The sequence below is a fragment of the Canis lupus genome, chromosome 7, assembly GCF_011100685.1.
Source record: "Canis lupus familiaris isolate Mischka breed German Shepherd chromosome 7, alternate assembly UU_Cfam_GSD_1.0, whole genome shotgun sequence".
Lineage (NCBI taxonomy): Eukaryota > Metazoa > Chordata > Mammalia > Carnivora > Canidae > Canis > Canis lupus.
Window position 1 is genome coordinate 65870619 of NC_049228.1, and position 20677 is coordinate 65891295.

General features: G+C 41.4%; 1 long non-coding RNA gene across 1 annotated transcript; it reads right to left on the reverse strand.

Moving 5' to 3' along the window:
- Positions 1 to 5510: 5510 nt before the first annotated feature.
- Positions 5511 to 11751, reverse strand: LOC119872701. Its single transcript, XR_005361718.1, has 2 exons — positions 11186 to 11751; positions 5511 to 7043 (listed from the first exon to the last, which is right to left on the reverse strand). It is a non-coding gene; the product is annotated as an uncharacterized LOC119872701 (long non-coding RNA).
- Between the last annotated feature and the right edge of the window lie 8926 nt (positions 11752 to 20677).

Below are 20677 nucleotides of genomic sequence, written 5' to 3' on the forward strand. Positions count from 1 at the left end.
TCCTAGTGAGAAAACCCAACGTGGATCTTCAGGACTTTCCCAGGTGGCCTCTGGTGGCATCTGACAGTAACCAACACTCTCCTCTTGAATCTTTCCAGTCTCTTAACTCTACACAACTTGTTTCTCCTCTCTTGTGCCTCCTTCTCCATCTGTTCCCCCTCCACCTGGGGTGCTCCACGTGGCACATTCGCAGCCAGCCCCCCCATTCCCAGTGCTGCCCCCAGGCAGGATCCTTCCCCCATGGCTTGAGCTACAACCCCTCTCCTAGTAGCCACACGTAAGCTCTCTCAGGGACCCCGGAACCCCCTTTCCACCTCCCTACTGACTCCCCAAACAAGAATCCAGCAAACTCAACCACCATTTGCTGACAGTCAGCCATCTGAGACAGAAACCGGTGGGACATGTGCCCAGCGGAGCAGGCCCCTCTCCCACATCCAGACTCCGTATTTCATTTTCTCTCTGCCCAAGCTCCTTTTGTGTTTCCTGTTTAGCTGAGTACATGGTTGTGCAGAGCAGAAATCTCTGTCGCCCCTAATGTCTTTCCCCCTCGGCTTACCCAATCTGATTGAGAACGGCCCTCACGACCTCTCTGCCATCCTCTCCTTCTCCTCCATTCCACTGCTACTTCTTCATTCAATCTGTCACCACCTCCTGTCCTAACATCACAGTGACCTGCTCTCGGGTGGCTCTTCTCTGGTCTTTCCTGTTTCCAGTCTTTACAAACACAGAGAAGTCCTGTAGCTGCCTGTGGACCATACTCCATCCCAGAGCTGCAGCCCACACTCCGGGAAACACAAGGCCCTTCCCTGGTGACACCCCTGGGCCTCACCAGCTGCATATTGCGCCACAACCCTCCTCCTCCTCGCTCTGCACTCTCTGCTCCAGCCGCACCTGCCTCCCTTCCCTTCCTGAGCACGCAGCCTCATTCTGATCTCTGTGCCTTTGCAAATACAGTTCCTCCTACCTGAAAGGCCTTCTCCGACTCTCTGAGTGGCGAGCCCCCATTCATCCATTGGGCCCAGCTCACTTCCACCATGAAGCCTTCTGGGATTTCTGTCGGCACGGAGGTACTCTCCCTCCCTCACACTTCTAGACCACTGTGTTCTACACACACAGCCCCTCCACTGCTCATGTGTGCCTTACCTGTGGGACTCTGGACTGCTCTTCTCCGATCCCTCAGCACCTAATATACTGTCTGGCAATGCAGGGCCAATCTCTCTTCTGAAGGAATTACATCTTGTGGCACCAAGTAACATTGTCGGGATAACTAAGTGCACTCAGCATGGGAAAACACAGTCTCTAATACGGATTCTTGGTTCCTCTCTGGTTGCAACCTGATATCATTTTCACTATTCCTGTTTGGGAAGTATGAACTATTGGAGAGAAAAGAGAAAAATTCTCATTTCGATGAATCCTCTCTCTCTAGTAGATTCATGTACCGTCCTCTGTGGGTTGTAAAATCCCTTTATCCAGTGGCATGCATTTTAGGTACCATGTGTAACATTCTGATTTCTACCAGAGTGGTTATAAATCATTTTATGCTAAAACCATGCAGATATTTGTATGGTTCATAGAGAGCTCTGGAGCTAAGCCTCTGTTCTGGCATGTGAATTAAGGATATCTTAGAGAAATACAGGCACTGGGATATTTGTGGGTAGTTTGCTTACATCAATGGGGAGATGACACAGCTTAGCCTTGTACATGTCAGGCTTTGAAGTCAGATAGACCAGGGTTTAAGCCCTGGCTCCATCAGAATGGGACCTGTAGCACATCACTGAAGCCTCCCTGCCTCAGGTCTTCATCTGTAAAATGGAAAATGTGATATCTCACAGGGCTGCAGTAAAAATTAAATAAGATCGTGTCTTTAAAGCATTTATCAGAGAGGAAGCTCTCAATCATTGCTACAGTGGGTGCTTGAGAACTAATGATTGGCACTTAATGCTAATGATTGTCCTAATCATTAGCATGGGGAGTGCTTTATATACTATGGATCTATGCACACATGCACATGGAAATATGTAAATATATATAATATGTGGGTATATGTATTTATACACATGTGTATTTGTATATGTATACAGAAACACACATAAATATACACCTATTGTGTATTTATATTTATACACATACTGGCTATAATGTCATATAATCTTTACAACAATCCTATCTAGGAACTATGATTATCTCCATATCACAGGTGAGGAAACTGAATCAGGTTAAGTAACTTGCCCAAAGTCACACAGCTAGTAAGTAGCAGACCTGGAATTTCAACCTAGGCAATCAATCTGGAATCCAAGTTCATGCTCTTAACGCCCATTAAAAAGCCTTGCATTGCCTCAATGCACTCTTCAAGTCAATAAATACTAGCTGTCACCATCACCATCATCATCATCTTCTTCATCATTGTCCAGGATGCCACTATTTCTATCCCATATTACGGAAGTGCTCTAGCTAGGCCGGCTATTCAGCTAGCTCTCTGGTGGTAACTCTGTTGCACAAACAAAACTATCCATTTGGCCGCCTCTGGGTCTGCCCCAAAGGTCCATCCCATGCAACACTAATACTTGGGTGGTAAAAAGTACTGTCCAGGGAGGCCTTGGGATTCCGAAAGAGTGAAGCCAGGATACAAGCTGGCGCAAACTCAGGATGTGTGGCCCTGGCACAACTTCATCCCATTCGCCTGTTGTCTTTCCTCGTTTAGCTGGAAAAAGAGACCAATTGATTCCTGCCTCCCAATCAACCCCAGCCAGACTGTGGGATTTTGTAATCGTGTCTGTCTCGGATGATGGCCCACAGAAGTCAGACATGGAAGTGCTCACTTGGGTTGTCCACGCATTCCACCCCTGAGCCAGGAAATGAGAACTTCTAACCCAGTGTCACTGTTTTGTTGTAAAAATCACATTTATTTGTAAAATATGTAAGTGGAATTAAATTTATCTTAACGTCATGGGGTTGTTTACCAGGAATTTCATTTAGCCTGTGTTTTCTTTTCTTCCTTGTCATCACCTACATTTGATGATTGTCCTTTTCTACCTGTTTTCCCCCAATTCCATCTTAAAGCATATTCTTGGCCTTGATTGTAATTAATAGTCTTTGTTCTCTGTAGTCTGTGTAAAATATGCTTTCCTGAAATACTTTTGCTTAGGATCAGGCAAGTCAGGGTGCCTAGGTGGCCTCAGTCAGTTGAGCATCTGACTCTTGGTTTCAGATCAGGTTGTGGTATCATGGGTCTTGGGATTGAGTCCTTGAATCAGGCTCTGTGCTCAGTGGGGAGTCAGCTTGAGATTCACTCCCATTCTCTCTACCCCTCCCCCTGCTCACACCAGCTCTCTCTAAAATAAATCTTAAAAGAAAAAGGATCAGAGTCTGCCTTTCACTTTTGACTCTACTTGGCATTAAGCAAGTTGCCTTCTCAAAGCCTAAGTTTTGCAAATGTAAAATGGGTATAATAAAGAACCCAACTTGAAGGAATTGTTGTGATGATTATATGCAATAATTAACAGTAACTAACACTCACTGAAAACTAAAACATGTTGATCACTATGCTAGATGCCTTCTCCCAAGCTTGCAGACAAAACTGTTGAATAAAAGAAGAGATCATGATGTCCTATTTGACACCCAGCCTCTTTCCAGGAGGCACATCTCTACCTTGATGGAAGGGAACAAAGATTGTCTCATCAGTCAGACCTCTGCAAACAGCACTAGACACAGCATTGTCTCATTTCATCCTACAAAACCCTGCAAGGAAGCTATTGTTCCTAGCCCTGTTTTACAAAAGAGGAACTGACAGAAAGAGCGTCACTGGCTCAAGGTCACCCAGTGAACAAGAGAGGAGGTATACGTAATTACCATGTGCTAAAGCAATATTAGACAGTAGCAATAACAATAACAATTAGAGGTAACAGGAGGGCTTATCATGTGCCAGGCACTGTTGATTTAGTCCTCGTATCAACTCTATGAGGTAGATACTATTACTAAGCCTGTTTTACAAATGTGTAGGTTGAGGGGAAAGGGTGTTTAAGTGACTTGCTTAAGGTCACGTGGTTGGTAGGCTGATGGAGCCAGAACTTGGAACTAGTGTTCCAAATTCAGAACCACAACATGTCCTATACTGTCTCTTTAAAAATGAAATAATTAGAGGTGCCTGATTGGTTAGGTGGTTAAGTGACTGAGTCTTGATTTTGGCTCAGGTCATGATCTTAGGGTTGTGAGATCAAGCCCTATGTTGGCCTCTGCACTCAGCATGGAGTCTGCTTCTCCCTCTCTCTCTGCTCCTCCCCCTGCTCATTCACTCTCTCTCTAAAATAAGTAAATGAATTTTTTAAAAATGCAATAATTAAATATACATAAAAGGGTTTAACCTAGTGCCTATGTGCACATACACACAGATACACACACATTTTTGTCATTGCTATCACTAGTACAATGATAGTCGATATTTTACTATTGTTCTGCTTCTCCTATAAGATGTGAACTTCCATGACGGGATGAGCACTGGGTTTATACTATATGTAGGCAAATCAAACTCCAATAAAAAAAATATACAAAAAAAAAAAAGATGTGAACTTCCAGGATGAGTCTGAGTGGACAGGAGCCCATATTCTCAGATTCATTTGATCTTTCCTCATCTTAACTGCTTTTTGCAGATGTCAACAGCAAGACACCCATCCTAACCTAAGGGGGTTAACACCCTGAGTTTTCTTTTCCAGAAGCCCTTCTACCAAACATCCTGAAAATCACTTTTATTCCTGCAACGTCTCTGCATTAATTTTTCATCACTGTAAACAAACAAACAAATTACACCAAATATCATGGCGTGAAACAACACACCTTTATTATCTCACAGCTTCTTGTCCTCTGCTCAGAGGCTCATAAGGTTGCAGTCAAGGCGTTGACACAGTGACATTTCTTCTAGAGCTCAGAGTCCTCTTCTTAGCTCTTATGGTTGTGGACAGAATTCAGTTCCTTGTGGTTATGGGACTGAGGGCCCCTGGTTTCTTCCTGGCTGTTGGCTAGTGGCTGCCCCCACGCCCTAGAGGCCCCCAGCTGTTCTCAGCTTTATGACTCTTCTCATGGGAAGCTCACATCTGAGCCTCTTGCTTCTTTAAGGTCAGCAGGAGGATCTCTCACTCTAGTCTGCTAAGATGGAGACTTTGAGGACAAAATGTTAACTGTGGGAATGATGTCCCATCACCTTTACCATATTCTACTGGTTAGAAGCAAGTCATAGGACACACCTACATTCAAGAGGAGGGAATTATACAAGTCAGGTCCTTGAGGATCACCTTAGGGTATGTCCACCATAAGTTCTTTGCCAGCTTGCCTCAATTTCCTCTTCATTCCCAAAGATGACCATCTTCATTTTCACCTCCAAACCAACCAAAGTACTTTATTATTGTATCTGTAAAATTCTAAGATTAACTATTCTTCTTTTTTCCACGCCTGTATAGAAGTAGGGTCCAAGCCAAGACCTCTTCTTTTCTCTCCATTTCACCCAAGACCAGAGTCTCTTCATTTTTAATAACTTTATTGATTTGTAAGTTACATACCATAGCATCAGAATGTACCACTCAGTAAATTTACAGAGTTAATGAATCATGACCATAACATAAATTTTAGAACATTTTTCATGACCCTAAAAAGAAACTTCTATCTTTGGCAGTCTCCACACCCCCTTCTCCTTCCCACTCAGTCCTATATAACAGCTAATCTCTTTTCTGTCTCTAGAGATTTGCCTGCTCTGGACATTTCACATAAAGGGAACTATCCAATATATGGTCCTCTATGGCTGCTTTCACTGAGCACAAGTTTGTAAGTTTCTGAAGCTCATCTGTGTTGTGGTAGAGACAGTATTATTATGGCTGTAAGGATGTTTAGAATGCTGTAGACAAAACAGTCAGGAAATGAAGGATTTTAATTTGTAAAAATAGGATAAGGAATGAGTATCTTTATTCATTTTTCCACCTCAGAATTTTTTTTTTATAAGAACTTACTATACAAAGGGCCCTGGAGGGAAGAAAAGATACATGAGATTCATCCACTGTCCTTAAGGAGCTCAGGCTCTAAAGAAAACAGGCAAATATGCTTCTACATCATAGCTCTGACTTGTGTTTCAGCAACCATAAGGATCAGAGGAGGGGAAATGCATAGTGAATTTTCAACTCACTGGGATAAAATAACTAGTCTGTCTAACATGTGAATTGTGTTTTGGGGGGAGAAGTGTTAACCAATAGTCTTTGCTTTTAGTTATAATGGAACTTAATGACTTTTTAAAATGGGGCAGGAGTTGTTCTGAGAACCGACACATGTCAAGCACGCAGAGTTGACTGGTTCACAAGTCCATTAAGAGAACTCCAGAGGAGGGGCAGACTCTTCCATGGGGGCTGGTGTTCCCTGTCTTGACATCAGCCCCAGGGATCCCATTCTGCAGCGATGTGCTCATGACTATGTGCTCCAAGCCTGGAAGAATTTTACTGCGACTTAGCAATTTTTCATTTGCCCAGAGGTCAGCGTTTGAATATCAAAAACACTTCTGATTTAGACAAGCTGAGGAATGATGAAACAGAATGATGAAACTAACCGGTTTCCATGAGCAGGAGCGAACCTATATGTGGGAACTTCAGCCATTTCACAAAAAGGCAAGTTTAAGAATCCTTAAAACTACGATGTGTCTATCACATTGGCTGAAGAAAACAGTAAGATAATGAAACATTCACCACAAATGTAATATTATTAGTGTTTCCAAACATTCCTCTGGGATAAGCAAGACTCTTGCTCAAGATTTTCAGACAGGGCCTCACGATTTCAAACTCCAGTCGTGGAGCGAGGCCAGAGTCTTGGCCATGGGACCAGCCCCTCCCGCGGCCAGCAGCCTGGGGCCTCCCATCACCAGCTGCTGACTACCTTGGAGCTGGGCCTTCCTCGGGAGCAGGCCTAGGGTGGCCTCAGGAAGATTCCTCACTCCTAAGGCGCTCTTCCACCTGGCCTGCTGGTCTGAAATTCCACCCTTGGAAGTTTATGTCTTTGCTCCAGTGCAGATACTCCTGGGAAAAGAAACACATCTTTTATCAGCCATTTACACCTCAGTGCAAATGTGTTTATCAGAGCCTCTGCCAAAGAGTCTGTTTGAGAGGAGAGGAGGTGAAGGGAACTAAGAACAAAATAGCCTGAAGATGAAGAGAAAGTAACCAAAAGACCCAAAAGGACAGAAAAAGATGACAAGGTGAACCAAAGGCAAATATACTCGGCCTCTTCCCAGGAGGGCTGCCTGAGAGGATTGGCAGCTCACCCAGAGTTATTGAGATGAAAGAGGGGAAAGGGGTGCAAAGTAATTGCCAATATGTAGCAGAACTAAACCCTGCGCCTCTGGCTGTAAAAGTAGGGATGAGGGCCTGGCCCCTGGCTTGACTGTGGTGCCTGTCTTCTCTCAGAGGGACAATTTCAGGAGGAACAGTGCTGCTTAAACAAAGGAGGAGAAAGCCAACACCTGTCTTACCAATCATCAAGAGTGCTTTGTTCCGCTTTAGTACACCGCCAAGAGCCTCAAATCTACTTAATCACACACACACTTTTTGCATTGAAAGAAAGTGAGCAGTGTTTGTCTAACAGAATGCGATCTTGCACCCTGTGGGGGTGGGGAGCCATGCCCCAGCACTCTCACTGAGCTACCGTCTCAGATCTATCAACAACAAGATGAACCCCAAAGCTGGCGAGATGACTACTTGCTTATGTAACAGGATGATTTCACAACACTCACAAGGGATTAAAAATCAGAGCTGTCCAGTTCCACTGGACGTCAGGGAACTCTATGAGAAGTTGTTTCAGAATTAATTAACTGCATTCATAAGAATCCTCTTGGCTTCCTCTACCTGGAATTTTTCCAGAGAACCACAATCCATAGCCAGGTCTCTGATAAGTCCAAATTTTGCAAACATACAGTTAGTTTAAGTGACTGGTGACAAACTCCAATGCAGTTGGACTTTCCGTGTATGCAGACCAAACCTGGGTTATTGATCAATAATGGGGAATCAAGAGGGACATGTAAAATCAGCCTTAGATATGTGTATATCCACACCTTCATTTTTAAGATACAGGTGTTTAGATAGTTCTTTTTCAACAAAGATGTGAAGGGCAATGCTCAACAAATGGGAGTGAAAGACTTATACAGGATGTTCCCAAGTAATTTCACCCACTGAAAACACAAAGTACCCAGAGGAGGAAGCTCCAACTCTCTTTACTTTGCCTGACAGCCTATTCTCATTCTAGACAATGAAGCCTTCTAGACTTTGAGGAGGAAAAAATGCCTACCTCAAGAATTACAGCGCTAAAAGGTCTTCCTTGTAAGTGAATATTTAATGAACTGTAACACCCATCATAAAACACTTCATATGGCTTTAGTTACTCCACGAGCCAAACTATGCCTCAAGCATACAAAATGAGACCTTGCTCATCTTTTCAGATGCCAGGAGAAGCCTATATCGACAGTAATCCATTTTTTCCCCATCCTAGGGCTTTGTGTGTGTGTGTGTGTGTGTGTGTGTGTGTGTGTGTGTGTGTGAAAAATTGGAGAGTTTAATTCCTAGAGAAGACTGGTTCGAAATGCTTTTTAAAGTGTGTTTGTGGCATCTGAAAGTTCCCTACCTCCCACACTCAAGTTCCAAAGTTTGAAAGAATACATCATTGCTAGTTTGATGTATAGCCAAAACCAAGAACACAATGCAAGGGAGTGTAGCCATATTTCACTCCACAGTGGAGTCAAAGTTTTTCCTTAGGAATGGTTTTAGCATAAAGTAAATTGTATTTCCAGGATTTCTGCCAAACACAACAATACAAATAATGATGACCAAAACCAGCAAAATGCGGGTGAACCAGAAGTGATGATATTTCATAAGGAAATCCCATAAATGTTCTTAATATGCTTTGGATTTACTTGAAGATTAATTAATTAAACCACATTGAAGAAGTCCCAACATATAAAACTGTACTAGAAGACAATTCTATAGAAATGCAATAGGGAGACAAATAATGATTTAATACTTCTTAATGCAAATGATGAGATGTATTTCAACAATCAATGATTCTGAAAATGAAATCAGAAGTCTTTGTTTTTGTTTTGTTTTGTTTTTTTGACATTGACTATATACTTAATAGTGACTATTTTCCAGACTCTCAAAGTTTATCCATTCATGGATTAGAAGGATTTCTAGCCAATCATTAACACATCAGCATCAAATCTCTCATAAAGCATCCATATGAATTTGGCTCTCTAATATTCTTCAACTGCATCAGGAACAGGGATTCCTGCACAGAACAAGTGTTCTTGCAGGAATTTTGCTAGGTTCTTCCATGAAGAACCATGTCCTTTTGGCCTCAGGCTTTCTCAGGTAATCCCCACAACAACACAATAAGATGAGTAGTATTATCTCTACTTTACAGGTGAAGAAATTTAAGTTCTGACAAGTAAACTATTCAAGTTCAAACATATTGTAGGTTTCAGAAGTGGTAAGGAAACAGATTGGGGACTTAGAAGAGTATTTCCATTATTTAAGAAATTAAAGTGCATTACTTTTCATTATTCAAGAAATTCAAGTGAAGGCACTGGCAGTTTAAAACTGCTGTAGATTCTCGAGCTGTGCTCCTTAGACAGCAGAGCTACTCTGACACTGAACCATGAGGGTCTCAGCATTACATCCTTCCTGGTGCAGTGTTTCACCAAAATCAGGGACAAAAGAATTTAAGCAATATTATAATATGATATTAAATCACTGGATCAAAATTAATATTTTTCACTTCTGTTTTTTTTAATTGAAGTAAAATTCACATAACATAGACTATGTTAACCGTTTTTAAAGTGTACATCTTGGTGGCTTCCAGTACATTCACAGGGCTGTGCAAACAGCTCTTCTCTTTCAATGCTTCAGACTGTGTCAAGGAGAAAGTTTCAGTTTGGTGCTGCTATATCTTTAATAACTCTAATATTTTATAACCTCCCTTCTAAGAAAAAAAGGAAAGCAAGCTGATAGCCCTTGGTAAACAAGCATACAACTAGAATTCAATAACACGGTAATGGCATTTCATTTGTATTTATTTTTTTTACCCTGAATTTCTCTTTATGCAGTAACAAAATTTCCTTAAAAAAATATTTAAGGGGAACCTGGGTGGCTCAGTAGGTTAAGCGCCTAATTCATGATTTTGGCTCAGGTCATGATCCCGGGGTCCTGGGATCAAGCCCTGCTTTGGCTCCCTGTTAAGCAAGGAGTCTTCTCCCTCATCCTCTGCTCCCCCACTAGTGTGTGTGTGTGTGTGTGTGTGTGTGTGTGAACTCTCTCTCTCTCTTTCAAATAAATAAAATCTTAAGTTAAAAAAAAAAGTTCAGTTTCCCAGATTGCTGTAAAAGAAGAAGGGGCAGGGATTTGGAAGGTGATCTCTAAATGGAGCGTTTGTCCTTTTGGCCTCAGGCTTTCTGATGAAGGCTTGTGGTTAGAGCAGTGGTGTGGGAGGGCACATGTGTAATGAGTTGTCTCCCCTCCCATAGATCTGCTTGCGGGGCCCATTTGTGCAACGAACTGACGGCATGCCTCAGAAGTGAGGCTCTGCTGCTGGACAAGCCTTCTCCACCTACAAATCTGTTTCTAATGATTCACCATTTGTAAATGGAACTCCCATCCCTGGCTCTTCATTAGTAAGAGGTTATCAAAAAGAAAAATGGGGCACCCATCTGGAGATAAAAATCCCTGATGCCTAACAGATTGTCAGGAAGATTTCCAGCACACCAGATTTGAAGATAATGCATGTACACACACACACACACACACACACACACACACACACACACACACACAGAGTCCAGTGCTAGTCTTAGCTAGAATATTCATTCATTCTAGCTACCCAAGATATATTAAACTATCTACTACACAAAATGCAAATTCCTCCTTTTAAAATGCAAGTATATATGAAAGAAACAAGACATGAAGCCATTAGTCCTGTACCAATTGGTCTAACACAGTGCAAGGCGATGTCTTCTCCTCTTCAAGAGAGAACATCAACTGAGGAAAAGGAGAGTTTGACCCATAAAAATTGCATTTCCCTCATTACTGTCACATTTCTATGTTTTCCTTCCCACAAAATTTGTCTCAAGAGCTGTTCATTGTCCCATGGGCACCTCATCTCCTGAACTCACTCCTACCTGGCAAAGTCACCAGTGACTTCACATTGTCAAATCCAAGGGCCACTTTTCTCTCTTCCTCCTTCTTGACTCTTGGCAGTATTTGACACAGTTGAACTCTCTTATTTGAAGCACTTTCTTATCTTGACTTCTGTTAACACTAAACTCTTCTGATTCTCATCCAACCTCATAAGCCACTTCTTCTCAACCTCCTTCCCCTCTGTGCTGCTTTCTACAAGGAGAAGGGCCCCAGAGCCACACCTTGGCTCTTTTCTCCATCTGGGTGATTCTCTCTAGTCCTGAGACATGATCCCCATGCCGAGGCTGACAACTCCAAATTTCGACCTCTGGTCCTGACTCCTTTCCTGAGTTCTGGACTTAAATATCCACCTCTACTTGATATCTTTAGTCATATGTCTAATAGGCATTTAAAATTTAATCTATCCTGAACAGAACTTTGATTTCTCTTCTGAAATTTCTTCTCAATAATGGCATCCAACATCAAGGTGCCTGGGTGGTTCAGTCGGTTAAGCATCCAACTCTTGATCTCAGCTCATATCTTGATCTCAGGGTCATGAGTTCAAGCCCTGCATTGGGCTCTATGCTAGGTATGGAACCTACTAGAAGGGGAAAAGAAAAAAAATTAATGGCATCAACATCCAACCAGTGGCTAAAATAAAACTCTCACATATCAAGACTAGCTGGTCTCCCTACTTCTGTCCCTCTATTCAGAATTCTCCAATGGCTTCCCATCACAAAATCATATCTAAGTCCTAATCTTAGCCTGGGATTTGCCCACCCGCCTACCTCTCTATGACCTCGTCTCCTCCCATTTCCTCTCTGCTCATTCCCCATCACAGTGCCTACTGCTGCCCCTCCAACATGCCACTTGTGCTTCCACCGCACTGCCTCTGCACTCACTGTTTCCTCTTCCTGGAGCACCCTTGCTTCAGATATCTGTGTGGTTTACTTCCTCACTTCTTTGCTCAAATATCATCCAATCAAAGAGGACTCCCCTGATTATCTTATCTAAAACTAGTCATCCATGCCACCCTTTTATCCCCTCACAGTGCTTTGCTTTACTTCACTCTCCCCACCTGACATATATTGTTTATTACTATCTATTTCTTTCCACTAGAGTATAAGGTCTAGGTTCACTACTCTGTTCTCAGAGCTAGAAGAGCGACTGGCACATAGCCAAGGTGTTAAATCAATATTTGTTGAATTCTCTAATATATCTCCATTCCTCTTTTCCCCAACTCCTCTTGTTTAATCCATCTGAAAACCATCCTTTCATCTCAATCCCAAATACACCCAATTCTATCCTATTTTAAGCCACCATCATATCTGGCCAGAACTACTGCTTCCCGGCCTGATAGGTCTCCATGTTTTCTCTCTAAAATCCATTCTCTAAGCTGTAGCCAGTGATTTAAACACACACACACACACACACACACACACACACACACATCATGCCCCTTGGTTAAAGCCCAATAATGCTCATTGAATAAAGTGCATACCTTTAACCCAGGTCAAAAGGCCGTGCATGACCTGGCACTATCGCCCTGGTCCTAAATATCTGTCACATGAGTCTTTCATTGATCTGCACACACCAACTTTGTTCCTGCCCCAGGGATTTTGTATATGCTTTACCTTCTGTGCACACAGCCCTTCCCCAGATAGACAGTTGACTGGCATCTTCTCTATCCAAGTCTCAACCTAAGTGTCCCCTTCTAAAAGAGAGAAGCTCCTCGGTCACCTGTCCACGCTGGGCTCCACCCAGTCACTTTCTCTCAGGTTGTTACTGTGTTTTATTCTCTTCATAGCTTTCATAAGCATGCTGTTTATTCACTTGTAGGTTTTTTTATCGGCCTCTCCCAGTAAAATATTATGCCTTGTTCATTATTTTATTCCCACTGCACTATGCAGATCTTAGCATTATTATTATTATTATTATTATTAGCACATGAGTTACTCATCAACTACTTGTGAAACTGAATTAAATTCGGTAGCTTTAAGAATTTTTTCTTAAACGGATCATTTTTTTTAAGTAAAACTGTTCTAAATCTTGAGATGAATTAAAGACGTCATTATTTACATTCATCAAGCTAATAATGTCAACAAACACCACAACCCCAGGGGCTTAAACCAATCAAAGTAGATTCTGCATGCATTTCACTGTTTAATAAAGATGTTATGTGGGCAGCAATCTACACAATGATTGCAGGACCCAGGTTCCTTCCATCTTGTGCTTCCACCATACTCTACCCTCAAATCCTCTGCTGGATTTTCTTCATCTGACCAATCAGCATGCAAAGAGAAAAGGCAAGCCAGAGATCTCTTCAGGTGTTGGGGACCAGGCCCAGAGGTAGAAGCTATCACTTCTACCCAAATTCCTGTGACCAGAACTAATCATATGGCTCCAGCTTAATTGTAAGGAAGGCAAGGCTCACCTAGGAAGAGGATTCAGGACTGGTGAGCATCTACTCTGTCTCTGCTACACAGTTTTATGTTCAGGAGAGCTCACCATGACTTCAAGGCTTCTACCACATGAGTGAGTTTGTTCATCGCCTGTTAGGCACTTGAGGTTCACAGGACTGACAAACTGCCATCTTCAGCAGACAAGGGAGACCAAAAATAGTGTGATTTCTGGCATTATCAGAGCAGATGATCATTAAACTCTGCCCAAACAATCCTAGTCCCCTCAGCATGTGTCTTCATGTTTTCAGCATTCACTCCTAGGACTACTTCATTTGGGCCTCAATCCTAGCTGTCTCACCAGCCCAAACTTTCAATCTTCAACAGCTAACTTGAGCTTCTGAAGTTCAAGGCCTAGTCTCTTGCTGAGACACAGACTTTGAGAGCTACAATTTTAAGGTAACTCATCTTTCATCTTAGTTTCTTCCTTTTCACTTGTCTTAGCCTTACCCTATTTTTGTTTGGTTATACATAATATCTTATCATGGATACACGATATTTTATCCAGTATCATGGGAAAGAGCCTACATGAACCAATTATGAATAGCTTAGCCAGGGTGAGAACAAATTCAAATGGATAGCTCTCCTTTGTTCTAAAGATGTGTATTTGAAGATATTCAAATTTTTTGTGAATTAAATCCAGTGAGGGTAACCCACAGATCTCAATAATGACATTTTTACTTTCTACGTTCCTTTCCTTTAATATCATTCCCCTTGGGCTTAGTCTGTTATCTGCATCTCATAACTGTTTCACTTAAGTATGGAAATTACAAGGCCATAAAGACAGGAATCGAAGGTATATTTAAGAGCAATGTAGAAGTTTATGAATAAAATGAAAAGATTCAACTCCTAACCTCAATCCAAGAATAAGAAGGAGGGCATTACACCAAAACATGTGAAATAAATGTGTCAAGTCTTATGTGGTTCTCATTTCATTGATCTAATAAAATTAACTACCAAACTGTATCCAGCTAGACCCATTTAGGAACAGAAAGTAGATAAAATAGACTACTTGAGGAAAGAAGAAGTGTACAAGTAAAGCAATCCTCAATTCGTTTGCAGGAATTTGATAAATACAGACCCCAGTCAGAAATATTACATTAAAAGGACATATTACTGTAGAATGGGGTGGAAATGGGCAGTCTTTGGTATATGAAAGGAAAGGCATCACGTGGATTGGCGGAGCCGAAGAGAGGAAGTTCTCCAGGGAGGGTAGAGTGTAGGCAAAGACGTGAAGCTGGAAACAGAGAGACGAGGACATGAAGAAAACTAGCATGCAGAAGCAGGGCATGTGTGGTGGGTTGCTCTGTGGGAGAAAATGGAAAAATACGATTTATTGAGCAAGACTCATTGTTAACAAGCTAAGGCATCCAGACTTCTTAACACAATCAGAAATAAGGCAATAGCATCAGGTCTTAATAAGGGACAAGAGATGATGAAAGCAACGATGAATCTGGCAGCAGTCTGTGGGATAAATTGAAAGTGAAGAGACCAGTGAAGAGACTGCTGTAGTAATTTATATGGGACTTGATAGAGATTTGGCTCTGAGAGGTGGCACCGAAACTGAGACCCCAGGACAAATCCAAGAGACTGTGCAGAGAAAGGAAAGATGCTTACAAATGACTGGATACAAGGAGTAAAATGAAGGAGTGAATGAAAAGCCTGGGCCCAGGGCATGCTGGTGGCACCAAACAAGAGGAGTTAATGAAGCGTATGAAGCATCCTTCAGAATAAATCTTGCAATATTTATTACCAACCTAGTCATCATGGAAATGTCTTTTTAATTTCTAATTCTAAGACACATGGTTAAAATTAAGGTCAATATTCTTGTTGGCTTTAGTTTCATATAACTTTGAAATTCACAAAGTTGGGGGGATTTTGAGCATACACATCAAAATAGTATATAGTTGCCAGATCATGTTTTCATTTTTAACAAAAGAGCAAAACAGTACTACATGTAATCAAAACATATTTTACTAGGGGAGGCAATCGGGGCTCAAAATCACAATGGTTCTTGAATAAGTGTAGCTGGTATTAGACAGCTAATTGGTCTTTTAGGTAGCATGTAAACTTTTACCTGACATTTTCTGCTCTATAGTTACTTCCTTAGCAAGTAGGAAGAGGTGCAAAATGATGCCAAAATCCAGAGAAAGAAATACTCCACACAGAGGAAGGTAGACACCAGGAAAGATGGTAAAAACCTGCTGAAAAGCAAAGCATGCAAATTTCAGGAAAAAAGAAATGTCTGTATGTGAAATGAATGTAAACACAAAGATCTGCCAGGAGCAAATGGGAGGGAAAGGCAAAAGAATGAGCAAAACTTCCCCACCCATGAGCAGAGGATTTTGGAGAAAGTTGTGGTAAACAGAAGTGAATTGGAGATCCAAAAGTTAGAAATGTACAAATTAACATTAAATAAAATATTTAGCAGATCAACTTTAGCCTTTGACACCATCAAAAATAGCAATTTTTCTCAATCTCATGAACCTCCAGTTTACTAGAAAAGTATAGCCACCAGAAAGGTGGCCTGACTCCTAGTGCTGGAGAGGGTAGGAGAGAGCCAATGGGAAAACAGGTAAGTTCCTCACTAAGAGAATTATGTTCCCAAAGGCAAGACTGATAGAATTAAGTAGTTCCCAACCAGTGATCCCACTTCTGGGTATATATCTGAAGGACATAAAGACCAGATCTTGAAGAGTATCTATTTGCACTCCCATGTTCACTGCAGCATTATTCACAATACCCAAGACATGGAAACAGCCTAAGTGTCTGTCCACAGGTGAATGGATAAAGGAGATATGAGATGATGGATAGATAGGTAGATAGATAGATGATAGAGATAATGGAATATTATTCCACCATGAGAAAGAAAGAAATCCTGCCATTTGCAATAACATGGATGGACCTTAATGGCAAATGTTAAGTGAAATAAGTTAGACAGAAAAAGACAAATACTGTAAAATATCACTTATATATGGAATCTAAAAATACCAAACTTATAGAAACAGAAGTACAGTGGTGATTACCACAGAGGGGTGGGGACTGAGGGAAATGGGGAGATATTGGTCAAAGGTTATAAACTTCTAGTTATAGGATGAGTAGGTTCTTAGGATCTAATGTATAGCATGGTGATTACAATTAATAGCACTGTATTATGTACTTGACAGTTGCTAACAGAGTAAATCTTAAATGTTCTCATTACAAAAAGAAAAAAATGCTAATTATGTGATGTGATGGAGGTGCTAGCAAACACTTTTGTGGTAATCATTTTGCAATATAAAGTGTATCAGATCAATACATAGTCCACCTTAAGTTTACACAATATTATATGTCAATCATCTCTCAATAAAGCTGAAAAATTATATAAAATAAAATAAATAGTTCCCAAAATTTGGACGCTTAGAGGATATTATAGAAGGAAGAATTCAGGAATTTCTTTGGAATTCTGGTATGTATCAGAGATTTCTAATTGATCTCTAATACCTAATCTTCCCTCTTGCTCAGTAACAGAATTTCCAAATGTTAGCAGGGCCCATGGCTGCCTAAAATAAAAACTATATTTCTTAATATCCATTGCTACAGAGGTATATCCGTCTGATGGAGTTTTGGTCAATGGATAATAAGAGGAAGTGGCATGTGAAACTTCAGATAATGTCTTTAACAGAAGGGAGCCTACCCTATTCTTATGTCTTTTCTACTCCTGGTCACTGACATATAGTGTGATGGCTGAGATTAGAAAAAAGTCAACTCACATCTCTGTGTGAAAGCCACATGTTGAGGATAGTGACACAAGAACATAGGAGTCTGGGTCTCTGATGATAATGGAGCCACCATACCAGCCATAGATAATGTTTACTTGAAAGTGAGATAAACTTCTGTCTTGGTAAGTCCCTGATAATTACCTAACTAATAAAAGTTATCTTCAGGATAACTAGAACTTAACTTATAAAGGCAGGACAGGCTCAACCTAAACCAACCTGGTATGAGGCTTTTAGCACTAGAAAGCTGACCAGGTCCTTTCACAGTAAATAGTAGGGTAAATCCGATCAGTATAAATAAACATGAGTTTTAGTTTGATACTGAGGGGGAAAAAAGAGGAAAATAAAGTAACTGAAGCACCTCAGTAGGCAACTGACCCAGTGGGGACTGTGGAAAGTGAAGCAAACATAGCACCTTCTGCTTAGAAACACAGTAGAGGGATATCTGGGTGGCTTAGTGAGAGAGCCTCTGCCTTTGGCTTAGGGCGTGATCCCGGGGTCATGGGATTGAGTCCCACATCAGGCTACCTGAGAGGAGCCTGTTTCTCCCTCTGCCGATGTCTCTTCCTCTCTCTGTGTGTCTCTCATGAAAAAATAAATAGAATCTTAAAAAAAAAAAAAAAAGAAAGAAAAGAAACACACAATATAGACACAGGATTCAGCACTTGTGCAGAAAGTGAAGGATGTTACAAAGCAGTCATCAGGGAAAAAAAAAAGTCAGCAATGCTCTAAGCACTACCCAGTGACAAATGTGGAAGAGGATGGAACAGTGTTGCTCAGAAGACATTGTACGTGGGGCACAAAGTCAATAGAAACCCTGGAAAATCCTTGTGGGGCCAATAAAGTACAGTGGGATTATTCTAGGCAGAAATTTCACAATTAAATCATGACTATGTTGCTACAGGGCTTTATTATAAGCCAAAAATCTGTGAGATGAAACAAAAAATGTTATATGAAAGTGAAAAAAACCACAAGATCAAGCAGAACAAGAAAATGGCAGACCTCATGTTATCACACAAGGAGAGGCACAGTCTGGGGATCAAAGAATTGCCCCTAAAATTCACAGAGGACCCATCACGGTCATGGCTTTGAGTGCTAGATCAGGCCTTAGCAAGAGTGTTTTCATAGGAATCACTACGTAATGGCTGTTACAACACAATTTAGTTCCACATTCTAGAAGAAAACTCAAAGAATCCATCATGCAGTTATCTAACTTTAAAAAGGGAACTGTGGCCAACCCATAAGCAGTACATTGAGGTGGGGGGAGGTCATAAAAGAATCATATAAAGGGAAATTAATTGAGAAAGCCAGGTTATTGCTAAAACATTACTAGAAACCCAAGAAAAGTATTTGCTATGAATGAAAAAGATTTTTTAAAAAATCCACATAACCACTAACTTAAAAATTAACAAAAAAACAACCTCTAGTTTAGAAGGAGTATCCTTTTTGGTTTTTTTGTTTTTGTTTTTTTTTTAATGTAAAGATTAACTGAGTGAGAGGAATAAAAAGACACAGAATTTGGGATGCGTGGGTGGCTCAGTGGTTGAGTGTCTGCCTTTGGCTTAGGGGTCCCGGGATCAAGTCCTACATCGGGCTCCCCGTGAGGAGTCTGCTTCTCCCTCTGGCTATGTCTCTGCCTCTGTGTGTGTGTCTTTCATGAATAAATGAGTAAAATCTTAAATTTTTTTTTTAAAAAAAGAAGAAGACTCAGAGTTTGAAGGACAGGTGTAAACCAGAAACTGGGCAGCAAAAACGCCTTCCAGGGAGCTTCAAACACAGGGGTAAGAGATTAGGGAAGTTTGGCTGCGAGCGTGCAGGACGTCTTTTGATCACAGTGAGAAAGATCTGATTGAAGATGAAAGTAAAAAAAGAGACTAAATGGAGTTTTTAGGGAAACTCTGCCTCTCAAATTTGGTTTGGAAGTATACTAATGGGAGATATGAAATGCCCAGAAGGTTCTAGATGAGGTTGACAGAACAAGTCATCTGAGCCAGAGAGCAACTATTCCAGAGTGCTGAAGGAGCTATTACCCCAAATGCGTGACTGTCAGACGACCAGTAAGAGCCACATGTGCAAGCGAAAAGGGAGATTCACTTACATCACAGGTAAAGTAGCAGAAAATAAAATCACTTAAAATTATACAGAAACCCTGTATATTTTTAGAATGTGGTAAAATGGGGGGAGGGGGGTCTTGCTAAACTAATCTATTATTTTTTTTTAAGATTTTATTTATTTATTCATGAGGGACACAGACAGAAAGAGGCAGAGACACAGGCAGAGGGAGAAGCGGGCTCCTTGTAGGGAGCCTGATGTGGGACTCGATCCTGGGACCTGGGACCTGGGACCTGGGATCACGCCCTGAGCTGAAGGCAGACGCTCAACCGCTGAGCCACCCAGACGTCCCTAATCTATTATTTTAGAAGAGAAACACATATAAAGACAAAGGAAAGTGCTGGACCCAATTTAGAGTCTCAAAGTTCTTTACATGGGTACCTAAACTATAATGAGGCCTGTTTTGAAAAACAAAAGCAAGGGCGGCTGGTGGCTCAGTCACTTAAGCGTCTGCCTATGGCTCAGGTCACCATCTCCAGGTCCTGGGATCAAGCTCCACATAGGGTTCCCTGTTCAGCAGGGAGTCTGCTTCTTCCTCTCCCTCTGCCCCTCATGCTGGCTCTCTCTCTTGCTCTCTCTCTTGCTCTCTCTCTCTCAATCTGTCTCAAGTAAATAAATAAAATCTTTAAAACAAAACCTAGACTTTACTCAGGCCTTATAAAATAATGTCATTGTTTTTGATGGTTTCTCAAGGATCTGCAGGAAGACATGTTGTGTCAGTCACCACAGAGCAAAGTGCTGAAATTCTTTCAGTCTCTCTTCTTCACAAAGAAGAAGAGCAGCCTTTCTTCCTCCCTCTCCACACCCCACTTCCCTCTGAGGGCTGCCTCTTTGCCTCCCTTCACCCTCTCACCCTCCCCATAATCCGGGACATTGCACACTCCCCATCTCACCCTCATCTGCCACTCAGACGCCAAAAGGCCAGAGCTAGCTCACTGGCATTAGCACGAGAAAACTCTCTCATTTAGCCTAAACCACTACTTCCAGTTCTTTACACTCTTGGAAATACTCAGTTGACACGGTTATAAAAGATAGAAAATGTTTCAGAAAAAAAAAATAATAAAACATTCTATCTTTGCACGCATGAGGCAAATTATGCCAACAGCTAACACCTTTATGGCACTTCCTCACACTACATTGCACCTTATTTCCTTTAATCTCACCA